The sequence below is a fragment of the Nicotiana tomentosiformis genome, chromosome 2 (assembly GCF_000390325.3).
Source record: "Nicotiana tomentosiformis chromosome 2, ASM39032v3, whole genome shotgun sequence".
Taxonomy (NCBI): domain Eukaryota; kingdom Viridiplantae; phylum Streptophyta; class Magnoliopsida; order Solanales; family Solanaceae; genus Nicotiana; species Nicotiana tomentosiformis.
The window spans coordinates 152,275,390-152,284,555 of NC_090813.1; positions in this window are offsets into that span (position 1 = coordinate 152,275,390).

Genomic DNA, 9,166 nt, shown 5'->3' on the forward strand with positions numbered 1-9,166 from the left:
ATTTCATATATGCGTATAAATTTCATACCATGCATAGGTATCTTCATAACATCATCAAGCCTCTGAGGGCATCCCATCATATCATCTCGGCCACTGTGGGCAAATCATCAACGTATACCAACTGATCATGTGGTGGTGCATATATAACGCCATAGCCTTTTTCCATATCCTCTATACATATAATATACACGTATATAACTCCATCTGGCCATTGGTCAATGTACATGTATAAATGCATGAAATGCATAAGAAATACGTTAATAAGATTTCTCGGAATATCATAAAATCAATATGCCTTTCGGATAGACTTTATCAAATACGTATTTTTCTGAGATCCATGAGCAGAAGATATAATAATAATTCACATGGGGAATCAAGAATATAGACACCCCTAGTACTTCTATGAATAGAGTCATTTATGAAAATTGTATGTTTACTCATTTCATTTGTATCGTATGGATCATGTCAAAAAGAAAGAAGGGATAGCCTTTACATACATGGTCTTATCCCACTTGCTGAAGAGTTCAACTCATATCCGCTAAAGGAAACCGACATGAGTATAATCCTAATGTTTCTTCGTATGTGAAGTATAAAATGATGCTGCATGCTTAGTTCAGAAAAACTTGATTCTAGTCTTCTTGTTTTTTTTTCATTTAACCGTGTGCCAAAGGCTACCGGTGCATCAAGATTGATTTGATAAGAATTTATTCAACATATTATTGAGGAATCATTAGTGATAAAACTACGCATATGTATTGTCCAAATTGTTCATGGTAGAATCAAGGTAAAATTGGTCACTTATCTCTAGAACCACTATCTTGAATATTAAAATCCTTAGAGATAATAGTATTTCTAAATTTGGAGTATTGATAGTTGGCCGTAAGCACAAAAAGCACACGTATTGAAGATAGAAATATCACTTCATCGAAACCCTCCAAATGCCACCTATCCACCTAACCAAGAGTCATTGTTTGGGGTGATTCCTTGCTGCCACGTTGGGGGTTGTTTTTACCAAAGATTTATCCACTAATCTCTAATTAATTGGCTAATTTTTAACTAAAATTAATAATTAATCCCTTACCCACATAATTAAAAATTATCCCAACTTAAAATATTACTCACTTTTAACACCCTTTATATACCTTACTATCATGGTCATGTAGTACCTTGTATAGTACCAATCCATAAATATCGGGTATTATAGTTCGGACCATATTTTATTTTAAAATGTCAAATTTCGACGAAACTCATTTTCTTCGATTTGCTTACCCTCTCACCTTCACGAATTTACTTATCACTTGTTTGAAATAGCATAATACTTATAATCTCAAAATAATCTCATTCCTGAACTTACATCGATTAACTCACGGCGAAACTTTAACGTACGAAAATGCGGGATGTAACATCTAATTTCCGAACTTTCATCAATTTATTTATGGCGGACTTTCACGTACGAAAATATAGGGTGTAACATCATTCCCCCCCTTTGGAACATTCGTCCTCGAATGTTGACTGATGCACTTATCATTGTTATAACCTATAGCTCTTGCGAATGCTTTAGTACTCTCCTTGCTATGTAGGCAACTGTTCTATGAATAAATCCAAAGGCCAGGGCATTCCCCCCTATAGGCCTCTTTCTCACACCATGACTTGTGATCGGAATCCTTCCAATCTCGTAACTGTTGCTACCTTCTGTCATGCAGCATGTACGACTCTGACCTTGTAAGTGCACCTATGCGACTCTTCTCTCCTTTTTCCTACGGCTTTTAGCCAATCTCTAGGCCTCACTTTATAAACATATACAGAGCTTTCAATAACTTAGAGAAACCATTAGCTCTGTTGTTTTCCTGGGCTTAAACTTGAGGATTTATTCATTCTCGTCACCTTCTCACTCGCCCTTTCTTATCCTTACTCCTGTCTTCCTAAAACCTTGTAGCTCCACCATACTTTAGCTTGTGACCTACACATATCTACTTATACTACTTGAAATCCTCCATCAACTTGCTTGCACCATAGATTTACTTATGTTACTCTGGGATATCAAGTGAGACATCACATCGTCTCTAACTCTTCTTTACTCTCTTGACTAGGCCTCTCGATACCTAGAAACCATAGGGTGGAAGATATTCCACTGACGACGTTGCAACCATTCCTGGATACTGAATCCCAGCGCTTCTGTAATACCCCAAAAAATTTCGAAGTACTTAAGTGTAAAGCCCGGTAAAATTTACAAAAAAAATAATATTTCATGGTGCCAGACTAGGCTTATATTTCTGGTTGCATGGCACCCCAGTTTCCATTATTTCTGATCGGGGGGCACAATTCACTGCTAATTTTTGGAAGAAATTTCAGCAAGGTTTGGGTACTCAGTTGAATCTTAGTACAATCTTTCACCCGCAGACTGACGGGCAGGCAGAGCGGACTATTCAGACGTTTGAGGATATGTTGCGCTTGTGTTATAGACTTCAAAGTTAGCCGGGATGATCATTTACCACTCATAGAATTTGCATATAACAATAGCTATCATGCTACCTTTCATATGGCACCATTCGGGGCTTTTTATGGTAGGAGATGTAGATCTCCCGGGTGGATCGAAATTGGAAAAGCAGATTTGATAGGGCCAGACCTTGTGCATCAGGCTATGAAAAAAGTTAAAATCATTAAGGAGCGGTTGAAGACTGTTCAGAGTCGTCAGAAATCCTATTCGGATGTTCGTCGTAGGGATTTGGAGTTCAAAGAAGATGATTGGGTATTCTTGAAAATTTCCCCCATGAAGGGTATAATGCGATTTGGTAAGAAAGGGAAATTGAGTCCGAGGTATGTCGGACCATAAAAAATCATTCAGAGGATCGGTGAGGTGGCGTACAAGCTTGAGCTGCCACTTGAGATGTCATTAGTATACTCGGTGTTTCATGTGTCTATATTGAAGAAAATAGTTGGAGATCCGACACTCATTGTTCCGATTGAGACTATTGAGGTAAATGAGAAATTGACTTACGAAGAGATTTCGGTTTCTATTATTGATTGGCAAGTCCGAAAGTTGAGAAATAAAGAAATTGCCTCCGTAAAAGTGTTGTGGCGAAACTAACAGGTTGAAGAGGCTACTTGGGAGGTCGAGGAAGAAATGAAGAAAAAGTATCCTTATTTGTTTGAATGACCATGTATTTAAAGTTGTGATCTAGGAAAAAATTATAAGACTTACTTTTTATGAATTTTGTATCATGTGAACAATTGGCATTAAGGGTGTTCCTTTCTAGATATATATTGCTTATGAGATCACATTTGGTGTTGTTTTGTATTATGTTACGTCGTTGGAATACGTATATGTTGTTAGGATGTGTTTCTGGGGCCCTCTGACAGGTGAATATGCCTAGTTACAAGGGAAACTCTAGCAAAAGCTTTGGAAATTTCGGGAGTTAGTCAAATTTGGGGCTGCTCGAATGTGGTATGATACAAACTGAGTTGCATAAGATGCTAATGACGGATTTTTACCCTCATTCGAGGACGAATGATCCTAAGCGGGGGAGAATGTAACACCCTGGAAAATTTCGAAGTACTTAAGTGTAAAGCTCGGTAAAATTTACAAAGAAAATAATGTTTCATGGTGCCGGACTAGGCTTACGTGTTTGAGGATTGTAGCATGGTTCAGACTTTTTGGGTTGAACAATGCACCGGAAAGTAAAGAATATTTTTTGGCTGAAAAGTGCATTTCTGCGGTCCATTATGCGACCGCAGAACCACTCTACGGACCGCATAATGGCCGCAGAGTGAGGCAGTTAATTGGGTCAGTTGAAAACAACTATGCGGTCGACTATGCGACCGCATAACTATTATGCGGTGCATTATGTGACCACATAACAGTTATGCGGACCGCATAGTGACCGCATACACAGACAGTTCTTTTGGCTATTTTGTAACCAATTATGCGACCGATATGCGGTCCGTATATCGGTTATGCGATCCCATATGCGATCGCATACCTTGTTCCGGAGCTCCATTTTTGGGTTTTTAAAACCCGATCCTAGTTCATTAAATACACTCTGTGGGTCATTTTTGAGACATAATCTGATATTTTAGAGTGAGAGAGAGTTTCCTAGAGTGAGAAGGTGTTCTTCAATAATATTTCTTCAATTCTTGCTCAAGTTTTGGAAAATTAAGAAGGAAAGCTCACTAGGTCTTCATCCTAGAGGTAAGATTCTACACCTTAAACCCTAATTTCGTTATTTTCTGAAAATGGGTAACTAGCAAGATAATTTTTAGGCATGAGAGTTGTTTATTTTACATGCATGTGTTATCAAAGGGTGCAGGAAGATTGTTGATCTGAAAATGGTAAAGATTGAGTTGTGGATGTATTACTTGTCCATTTGAGACTTTAAAAATGATAAAACTATTGGAAATGAATTGGTATTGTAGTCATGAACACATTTTCGTCTAATTAATGATAATATGTATTGTCTCTATTCATGGATGAGTTTGGGTAGAATGAAATCTAACAGGCTTACTCGGTCGGGTTTACTCGGTTGAGCGCTGGTCGCGCTCCTCGGTTTTGGGGCGTGACAGCTTCTAACCTTCTATCTGCAGTATGGATTATTCACAACCTTCTGTATTTGAGTATCTTGTACGTTGTTCACCTTTACCTTACTTACCTTAAAATCTCGCATCACATCTTCTATCTCTATCATGACCTCCCTTCCACATAAGTATAATTCACATCCACAACTTGAAGCTCTTTTATAATACTTGCACCTCTGGTGCATACACAATCCGGTGGGAGCTTCATACTGACTTCTTATGAGGCTGGTGTACTAACTGGCTCTATTATAGGGCCGTTATAGAATATGACTGTTGTACTATCTCTCTTGTACCTCTGATATTAAGGGTGATTTTGCAATATTCTCAATCACGAGGTCTATGATTTTCTGGGTCCAATAATCAGACTCCTAATTTACTTAGTTAATTTAACTCTTTAATTTCCTCTTTTCTCTGATCAACCTTTATATAGGCTTAAGCTATCTTCCGATCTGCGGCTTCTGGTATTAGCTATTACTTTAGCCTGTCATGGGCGCTATGGAATATCCATGATACAATCTTTTAACAATTCAATCCTTTGTCTATGACCTGGACTCAATTCTTTCTTTTAACTTATACCGAAGTCTTCTACGGCTATATGATTGTCAACATGTATGCTGCATGGATTATACTTCGAAATCTTGAGTGCATTCATAACGTAACTAACTCTGGATCATCGATCGAATAATTCCTTTCGTTCCTTCTCAACTTTATTTAAACGTAAGCAATTACTTTTCCTGGTTATTCTGCCACTTATTGCATGAATACTTGGCTTATCTTAGTGTCCACACATACTGGAATTTCATATAACCCATATGATCTTGAATATCACCTTTTGATTTTTTTCTTCTCCCCGTTCATTAGCTACGGTAGGTGTCACTTTCTTATGGAGTGCATACAATGTTGTTGTGAGACTGTTGTTACAAGACCATTTCTTCTTCAAGTTACTATGTTTAGGTTGAAGTCAATTCTTATTTCTTTAGCTAGTCTTTCATTGTAGTACTTAGAGAGGATCCTCTGACTCTTGTAAAGCTGCGAGCTTATTACATCATATACTCGATGGAATTTTTAATGTCCTTCCTCGCCTATAATTATCCGTAGTTACTTACTTCCATGCCCTTGTGTTTGTAGGGTTGCTCCTAAGCTGATATTTTGACTGTCTTCCCAGTGGTACTCTCTTTTATTTTCGTAATACTCATACAGTACCTTTAACTACCCCAACTCCTATCTGAATAATTCTCAAGTGATCACGATATCATTATTTGCGAGACTGGATTCGCTATGTTGGGGTTTACTATGTTTATCTTGCACGATCTGCTGATTTGTCTGTATCCTCTTGTCTAGCCATAACTAGGCTCTTCCTGAATCAACTGCTTACTATTCGTTGGCCATTCTCCTATCATTATTCCGCGTAATCTTTCTTGGGTTATTTTCTTTGTCTTAACTTATATCTCGTACTAGCTCCTTATCTAATAATAACATCTCGGGCAGGAACCCTTATTTCCTCTCCTTGACGTCGTGTTTGCATAATGTTCTGGAATCGTTGCATATCTGTAGGATTTGAATAAGTATAATCTCATTCCTTTCTCATGTTTATCGCATTCTTCCTTTACCATTTCATAGTTACCAGAACCACTTAATTCTGACTTAATGCCATATCACTCCATATTCCCCCCTTAGGGGAGTACTAAGATTTAGTGCTACGACGATCTATATATAAATGTTCTACCTCTCATCTTTGGTGTGTTTTGACATCATCGGTGACCCTTACTCGCTTTGCGGAAATCTTTCTGTACCAAGGATAACAAAATTCCTTACTCACGAGGGAGACACTTAGTGTAGACACTTAGTGTAACTGGCACACATAGTCCCTTACGTTTACATTTTCTCACATTGCTTGCTTTAGGGAAGCATCTTCTTGAATGACCTTTAAGGGTTATTCTTCGGTCATCCATTCTATTATTGCCGGAATGCAATCTCTGAATATCCCATGATGCCAACTATTATCAAATCACCCAATCCCTAATTCATGTTTAGTTTATCTTGTTCACCAGTCCATACTGATTTCTGTTACTCTGGGTCTAACTTTTCCTTCTGGTAGTCGCGTTGGAGTCAAAACTTATTTCTCGAAATGAGGATATGACTTTTATGGATACTCTTTTATTGTCTCAAGGCCTTTCACCTCTCGTCTTTTCCTTCACTTGACTATAGACTCTGTAATACTGTCATCTTTTTGATCTACCGTTATCATCCATGTATCACATCTTACTCATAATGCTTCATTAACTCTCTTCTTATTTTCCTCTAACATTAATGTCTATCACTTTATTCTGAAAACTTCAACAACACATTCTTCTGCTTTTAACTCCCCTTGCTCCATCCACTAGCTCTTCGGGTTACCTAACATTCTCTCTCTACTAGGGACGAGAGTCACACTAAGATAATATTTATCCCTTTCAGACTTCCAGTGCCTATCTTTGTAATACTCATATCTAGCTGTACTACTTTAGAAAGCACCATCTGGGTGTCTCACAAGGAGATCTATTAGCACATTTGCAATATCTTTCGGAAATGTCAACTATGCTAACAATCCATCCTTCATTTTGGGTTACTCTAACCCCAGTCGGATCCTGATATCTCGTCCTTCTCTTAAGCCATGTCTGTTAGGTCTCATAGGGCATAACTGAGATGGGTGTGGCCAATTGTACATACCTCTATTATTGTTGAAGGTAACTCCAAATGCTTATATTTCTCTTCCTGAATTGTAGATAATGACCATTTTTACTAACTGGGTACCTCGTACCCTTCTTCTCCTTGCTTCTTTTACTTATTGAAACTCGTACCTTCTGATTCTCTTGTTGCCTTTCACCATATGGGGGGGGGGAGGGGGGTTAGATATTCTTACCTTAAGGCTCCTTATCAAGAAGCTTACATGCCTTAGTACACACACATTCTGCTGAAGACCTTACATTAATTCATCATAAGCATGATGCAAAATCGAGTTTCTCTGACCCAAATCTTCCACAAACACATCCAATCTCTTACCAACTGTCTTTTGGAAGTATGTATCGTCTTATTACAAATAAAATAGAATTTAGGACTTTAAATTCTTACAACTGAGCTCTACCACACGATCTAGAGTAAGAAGAAAGAGTGACAGTCCTAAATGCCCTATAGCCTCCTGCTTATAAGTGTCGTGCACAATACACCCATAAACAAGACTCTACTAGACACGGCTTGTAGACTCCCTAGGACATAACTGCTCTGATACCACTTTTATCTGACCCAAACCGATGGGCCGCGACGGGCACCCAGTGCCTTACTGAACCGAGTACCAACATAACATATCTTTCTGATCGTACTTTTATTGGCAAATGGGTCAAACGGGCTGTCATGGGCTAACCAGAATAAACATAAGGGAATACTCAATATAGGATGACCCAACCTGATATAAAAACTTATACATGTGACATACGGGCCTATAAGACCAAAATGATCACTCGTATACTAAACATAGGCCGACAAGGCCATACAATCATTTACGTACATGACATATGTCTACAAGCCTCTAAGAATACATAATTGTCATAAAGGCTGGGATAGAGCCCCGCCATACCAATCAATACATGTCCTAATCATACTAACCAAATAGCAACTCCGGAGCAAATGGAGCGCACCAACATCTTCCGCTGAGCTGATAGCCTACTTGGAGGATTCTTGACCTGTCTATCGGGACCTGCGGGCATGAAACGTAGCATCCCCAGGAAAAAGGGACGTCGGTACAAGTAATGTACCGAGTATATAAGGAATGAAAATTAGTAAATAATAGACATGAGACAAACATAGAGTAAAAGACTCAACATGTATGTCTGAATAGATCTGTGAATCATTTCATAGTTAATGTCATGTATATAAATGTATGCATATGAATCATTTCATATATGCGTATAAATATCATACCATGCATAGGTATATGCGTTCATAACATCATCAAGCCTCTGAGGGCATCCCATCATATCATCTCGACCACTGTGGGTAAATCATCAACGTATACCAGCTGATCAGGTAGTGGTGCGTATATAACGCCATAACTTTTTCCGACATTCCATATACATATAATATACGCGTATATAACTCCATCTGGTCATGGGTCAATGTACATGTATAAATACATGAAATGCATAAGAAATATGTTAATAAGATTTCTCGAAATATCATAAAATCATTATGCCTTTCGGATAAACTTTATCAAATACGTATTTTTCTGAGACCCATGAGCAGAAGATATAACAATAATTCACACGGGAAATTAAGAATATAGACACCTCTAGTACTTCTATGAATAGAGTCATTTATAAAAATTATGTGTTTACTCATTTCGTTTGTATTGTATGGATCGTGTCAAAAAGAAAAAAAGGATAGCCTTCACATACCTGGTCTTATTCCACTTGCTGAAGAGTTCAACTCGTATCCGCTAAAGGAAACCGACATGAGTATAATCGTTATGTTTCTTTGCATGTGCAGTATAAAATGATGCTGCATGCTTAGTTCATAAAAACATGATTCTAGTCTTCTTATTTTTTATCATCTAACCGCG